Below are 6,858 nucleotides of genomic sequence, written 5' to 3'. Positions count from 1 at the left end.
ATATGCATAGCTCTGAATTTTCTTTTCAAGAATAACAGGGTGAGGTCATTAAGGAAAGTCTGTGTCCTGTTACACACAACTGAACACTCCCATCTCTTTTCCTCGCTTTTGTACAGGATTCCTGTTCTTATACAGGTAACACATTCCACTGGAGCCAAAAGCCAAGTATTTCTTGCGTGTTCACAACCCCAAGATATATTTGTGAACGTCCTACCATTAGCCCTCTGAATCCATTTTTAAACACTTAATTAAGTACTGTGATCATCAGAAATGCCAGCAATCATAGGGATACAGCACATGCTCTTTCCTGGATTCTCTTCTCAATAATACTAAGGCAAAGTAGACACACTGGCATAAAGGTCTGGAAAGGCTGAACTAACAGCAGCATGTGGGGCAGTTGAGATGGCCCTGCAACAGGACAGCAGGTGTTGGGTCTTCCTCTCCTTCTCCCATATAACAGCCCAGTTTCTACCTCTCATCATTATTCTCTTGAGTTCTTCATGCTTCATCTTGACTTTTGTTTTGAGCAAGAACAAGGCAATAGCCTCATGTAACTTTTTCCAGTGCTGTCATACATACCAGAAGTAGGAAAGAGCTGGCTACTTGCTTGGAAAGGGAGCGACTCCAGGAGACACGGAGAGGAGAGGGGCAGCCTTTTGTCCGGGAAGACATTCAGAGAATTTACACTGCAGTGTGGATACTCACACGTATGTCTTTAGCAAGAATTAAGAGTAGGGTTAGGACTAAGACTTTTGTCCTTAGGGTGTAGTAATTGCCATCGTGGCATTTTCAGTACCATGTTTTATGTTTAAGCTGTAAGGACGTTTGTTGTTTGTTTTCTGTAGGGGACTTAGTTACAAGAGCAAGTTGTAGTGTGTATGTGTGTATGTGCATATATATATATAAAAAATGCAAATGTAAATTATTAAAAATAAATTTAAATTATGAAAGATAACTACAGTACTGATGGCATTAAAAAAAACATGTAAAAAGTGTGTTAATGAGTTGTTTAAGATCTCTACAATGAATAATCAAGATATCCTAGTGGTGCTAAGAAAACCAGAGGAAGTGTAAAAGGGAAAAAAACAGGCCCTACAAGTGTGGGGAGGGGAAAGAGAGGCAACGGACAGGAGGAAGCACTTCTGCAGTCTGATCATCACCAGGCCCCATGAGGCCACCATTACACAAGCTCTTCTGCTCTCTCTCTAAGCACCATGTCCTTCTCTGGTTATTAAACAGGGTTGACTTGTTTTCTTCGAGCTAGGATAGTTCCTGCCATGTATTTGATATTAGAATCTCTCCCTCTCTGGTGGTTTGCAAATATTTTATGCCCTGGGGCTTGTGATGCTGGGTCCACTAATGATTCACACAATGGCATTAATATCATTCATGGATGAAACCACATTTCCTTACCCTACAGGGTGACAGCGAGATGCAAAGGCTGTGGCTACCACTAGGAAGGGATTGGATGAGAAACAAAATTGAAGTATTCAGGTCAAAAGACAGTGGGTGGCTAAATAAAAATCCGTGATTTCTGATCATTTTGGAGGTGGGGTAAAACAATAGAGATTTCACCCTCGAATGCCTGGGGACTCAATATTAAAAAAAAATAGACAATAAATGACTCCCCAAGTGAGCAATTTAAAACCATTCTCTTTCAAAACAGTTCTTGAAAACGAGTTGGCAGAACAGTTAGATCTCCCCACAGCAATGCATCATGAGATCACGTACAAGGAAACAGCAGAAGTATCAAAGCGTGCCTTATGAGAGCATGCCCTTAGCTGCTCCGTTCTCCTAAGCCCKGCAGGCAGCCCAGGCTACCGCCTAACAGGGAGGTGGGGAGACACTGCCCGTGCAAGGGTGCCTCACAACCCTCTCGTCTCCAAGGAGGAAAYACTGCTCTTCGATTTAGTTGCTCAAAATACAACAGGCTGGAAGTGGGAACTTGCGATTAATTATTTAATGTAATTAATTTTGAAGGGACGCTATCCACACTCAGTTCCAGAGGAGCTTCCACAGATAAATGTTATGAGGAAGGTGAGAAACAGYAAGAGAATTTAGGAAATAGCAGCTTCCAGTATGACAAAGGGACTGAGTAAGATGATCAAGACTGGCATATGGGAATATACAGTTGGATTCAAYGATCTTGAAGGTCTTTTTCAACCGTAAGGATTCTACAATTCTATGATTCTAATATATTCACCCACAGCAAAAAAAAAAAACAGGTCAAAAAGGAAAAAAAAAATCCCCTAAGAAGAAATACATAAATAAGAGTTATCTGTCTCAGGGAGATGCTTAGAGCACCATTACAACAGTGATTAGCTCAGAAAAAAACATGACAGAGAAATTTCCAGCAGAAAGGTCTGTTCCAAGCGTGGGACAGATCTTAGGTGACTCAGAGGGCCTTTCCAGCCTTGGGATGGAAGAAAAAGGGAACATTTCCAGTTCCTCACAAGAAGAGAAAAAACATTTGGATCAGATACCAGCCTAATAACTAAGGTGCACTTTTTGTAATCTTGAAATGTCCAGACTGAGAAAAATATACATTGTTCACTGGTTAACAAAACACAATAACTGTCAAAAAAGTGACTTGCATCTTGATTTGTGCGTATAATTTATATGCAGGAGAGTCTCGGCTCCAGCTTCAGTTTTGTGGGTGCCAATCCTACCATTTAAGGATTTGATCTTGGAGACAGCTACTCCTCCAAGCCACACCACTGACGTAATTTCCCGGTGAAGTCCCCTTACACCCACAAATCAGGTGCTGAAATCCCTTTGTGGGACAGTAAAAATGCTGGCACAACCAACTGCCAATGTAAAATTATTCCTGAAAATGAGAGGGACAGGTCAAAGCCCCTTCAAAAAAAAATAAGCTTTAGTGGCTACACAGAAAAAGATTATATTATGCTTAGCTAGTGCTTTGGCGTAGAGAACAAGGGACTGAGACAGTCTTCCTCTGCATGCCCTCCCCACAGCCCCAGTGTTAGGCAGAATCTGTAGCCAACATTTCAACCTCAGATTCATAAACAGATCAGGATATACTAGAGGAATTTTTTTTTTTTTAATAAAAGGTAGGATTAGGAAAAGATGTAGGTGGGGAAGGTGTAAAGCAAGCAGGCAGGCAGCCCTCATTCAACTTCCCTCTTAAATTCATTGCTCTGAAAAGTGGACAAGCCTTAGGAAGAAATAAGACACATGGCTGTGGGTAAAGGGGGGAGGAATTAGAAACTGTAATTCAATCTAATATTTGAGGCTTGGCAAATGCACCTATGGGATTTCATGAAAACCCCCGAATCTTTTTCATTTCGGAGCAATTAACCAGATCCCAGCATCGCTGGCTCCAGTGAGCCGCTTAGCTCTCTGTTTTATTACCCATTTCCTTTCCCCCTCGCCAGCACTAGCTCCCATCCTCACACTTGGGGAAAAAAAAAAAGGAAAAAAAAGAAAAAAAAAAAAAACCCCACACTGTTACAATGCCACAAAGGGGCCACCACAAACAAGTGCCAGCCAGTGCATTTCAGAGCAAACACAGAACACGCATAAATGAGGTTCACATTTGGATTAAAACGCTGTTGTGTTCAGGCATTTATGTGTGGCATAATTAAAAACATCCAGCTGTAATTTAATAGTTCCCACCAAGCACAGACATAAAGTCTAGCAATTTTTTCCCTCTGCATATTTAACCCTTAGAGACAGAAGGAAGAGGAGGCGGGACGCAGGGGGAGGGGAGCAGGAAGCTGGGGAGAGACTGAGTTCTTTTGAACCCTTCTTCCCCCCTTCCTTTGTGTTATTCTACTTTGCTTTCTACCTTCTCTGATCTTTTGCTTCTACAAAGGGAAAGCAAATATATTCTGGATGCTATATAAATAGGAATCACATTCAGATAGCTTTTTTTTTTTTAAGTCAAACAGCACTGTGGCTGGGAATGGGATCCTCAATTTGCAGAGGACAACATCTGTAGCTGGATGATCTGATTCACAGTTTGTGAAGGCGCCAGGTTTTTCAGGCTAAAGAATCAGCTACTTAGAAGATAGACTAATTTCACAACTATAACTCATCCTGAGTACAGTCTTTTCATTCAGAGTTTCAGAGTGGCCCTTCTAAATCAGAAGCACCAGTCACTGAACAAAGTACAAGGAAAGGACAGCACGGATCCAATCAGCGTTTGCAGCACATGAGAAGTATCACGGGCACTATGCTGAGTTATCATCTCTGCTTGCCATGTCACTTAAGATCATATTTTTCAACATATCAAGGGCAGAGAAGCATCTAGCCAGATATTCAAAGGAGCTTATATGTGCAGATATGTGAGGCACCTGAGATAGGTAGACAGTTCCATATACATCATAAGAAACCTGAGTCTTTCAATGGGTAGTTTTTGGATGATAATAATTTATTCCACTCCAAGGTACATTGCAAAGAGAAATGCATGAAGGATTGGGATATGCTTAGATATTGCATCAAGGACGTTAATAAAGCGTAGAAAATCTGACTTAGTATTTCTGAATGCTGCAGTCTTCATTCAGGCAAACATCCCATTTCCTTGACTCGGTTGCAGAGCAGAACTTCATTTGAGTAAGGAAAACAAAATTCCACTCTTATTCTGGATGACTGAAAATCGAAGGAAATGCTTTACATGAATTCATAATCACAGTCAACTGGCTCCCAGTTTTCTATCAGTTGTATACATAAAAATTAGCCTACAACCTTAAATCTGTTACTTTCCAGAGACAGAAGAGTACCTAYGCATATAAAAACCTCATAATTACATTTGTATTACAAGTTGTTCAGCTCTACCATTTAAGAATATTTCTGTCTGACAGGAGGTATGTGCAAAAAAAAACAAAAGGGAAAAAAAAAAAAAAAGGACTTCAGAGCAGTAATGTAAAACAAGGGAAACTGAGTTAACAAAGCACTTCTGCATCTATAATTTTAGATTTTAAGATTGGTCAGCCCTCACTTCAGCCTTTCTTCCCCATATCCTGGTCAGTCTTTACTGTGAAAACTTGTAGAAGGCATATTTCAATCTTGCCATCTTGAAGAATAAAGGGAAAAAAAAGCACAATTACATAACCTTGGAGAGGTTTTTTGCTACTAAGAGAAATAATAGTAAAGAAAGAAAAAAAGAAATAAGAATAAGAGAAAGCACTCGATATTATGAAATGCCATGAACTTGTTCCAGCTAGATCACAAATAAGACTTTGGAAGTTCCTGTGCTTAATTGTAAAGTAGCAATCAGGAAGGCTGGTGACACTCACAGACACTCATGATCTATATAGAGAAAAGAATTACAAAAGACAGTTTTTAAAAATAATTAAAATAATGAATGAGGGGAAAAAAAGACTATATCATAAATATCTCGCTCTTATTATATGCCTGTCAATAAAAAACGATATATCATCTTCATTATGAACTACTTGCTTAGCTCTACAACCCAGTGAGAGGAGCTGTTGTTTGTCAGCAATGGTCAAAGTAACCAATTAACCCCAGCCCAGGGGAGGGGGTTAAAGACTCAKAGTGGTTATAACTAGGGCTCTGGGCTTGCAAAACATCAAACCACAGCATCCTAGAGAAATTCATGCTGGAGGATACTGCAGGAGTTCAACTGCTGTGAGATGAGACTCAGGTCTACCTTGCAAGTATTTCAGTATTTTCTATCAGCAAACACTGTGATCGCTCTGGCCTCYCAGACCCCGTGCAGTTGCAGGGCCGGGCAGCACAGCACAGTGCCACACACGAGTTCTCCCTTAGATCTGACAGCAAAACAGCCCYCCAGCTCCAGCACATGCCGGAGAAATAAAGAGCATCCATTAGAGCCCCACTATGTGGCACCGCTGCAACTATATTGCTTCTGGCTCCAGAGTCATTACTGCAGACTCTGAACCTCAGAACTGGAGCACAGATATACCCTCAACCTCTCCGCATTCCCCTCTCACAACAGTAAAGCTTTCCAAGCTGCTGTGAGCAAAGAAAACTAAATTTAAGATTCTGACATACTCAAGTACTCCAAAGAGGAGACACATGTAGGTAYCTAAGATAGATAGCTTTGTGGAAGGGGTTAGGTAAATAAGCTCCAAATGAAATCCCACAAACTGCTGCTCAGGACTACTGAAGTGTTGTTTTTGATKGCCACTTTATTACTGCCTTTATTGCCTCTCAAATAGATTGCAGAGACCATGGCATGCCAAGGGAGAAGAATGAGCCCCCCTGTCCTAGTAAAATCATGGGTTTCTTCCAACTAGAAATCCTAACCCTGATCTCTTTTTATACAAATAAAGTCAGAGCAGGTCTTGCACCGTAGCAATTTCTCACAATGTCATTTTAAAAGTGCTCTGCTGCAAACCTCTCTGCAAATGAAAACAATCCGTCTTCCCAAGGAATCCTGCAGAGTGTGTAGCTTTTCAGGCAAGGCAGGAGTGGGGTGATGCTGAAATGAAGATGGAACAGGGTGACACAGTACACCAGCACTTCATGAGATCTGTTTTCTGCATACTGCCTCTTACTAATGAGAAAAAAGCTCCACTGTGCCTTAAACATCAAGAAACTGAAGACAATAACAACTTGCTGACAGTGTCTGCCAACAGCACTTCTTTCCTTTTCCTTTAGCTCCACGGTAAATGGTGCGCGCTGGGCTTGCATAACACATGTACTTGTGGACTGCGGGCAGGGAGGCAGCCAACCAGTGCACTAACGAGGCGGGCAAACCTGCTGCTTTTGGTGTTGTGCTATAGCAATAAAGGCCTGAACTCACAGTGCAGGGCAATCATGATATACATGGCAACATATAAGTACTATAGCTTCCCAGGTAACTGTGACCGTAAGATGTGAAAGTTACTAGAAGTAGAAACGGTCAAAGGA

Source organism: Nothoprocta perdicaria, unplaced genomic scaffold, assembly GCF_003342845.1.
Source record: "Nothoprocta perdicaria isolate Ctin4 unplaced genomic scaffold, notPer1 scaffold_231, whole genome shotgun sequence".
In the NCBI taxonomy this organism is placed as follows: Eukaryota; Metazoa; Chordata; class Aves; order Tinamiformes; family Tinamidae; genus Nothoprocta; species Nothoprocta perdicaria.
This window is presented reverse-complemented; position numbering follows the sequence as displayed.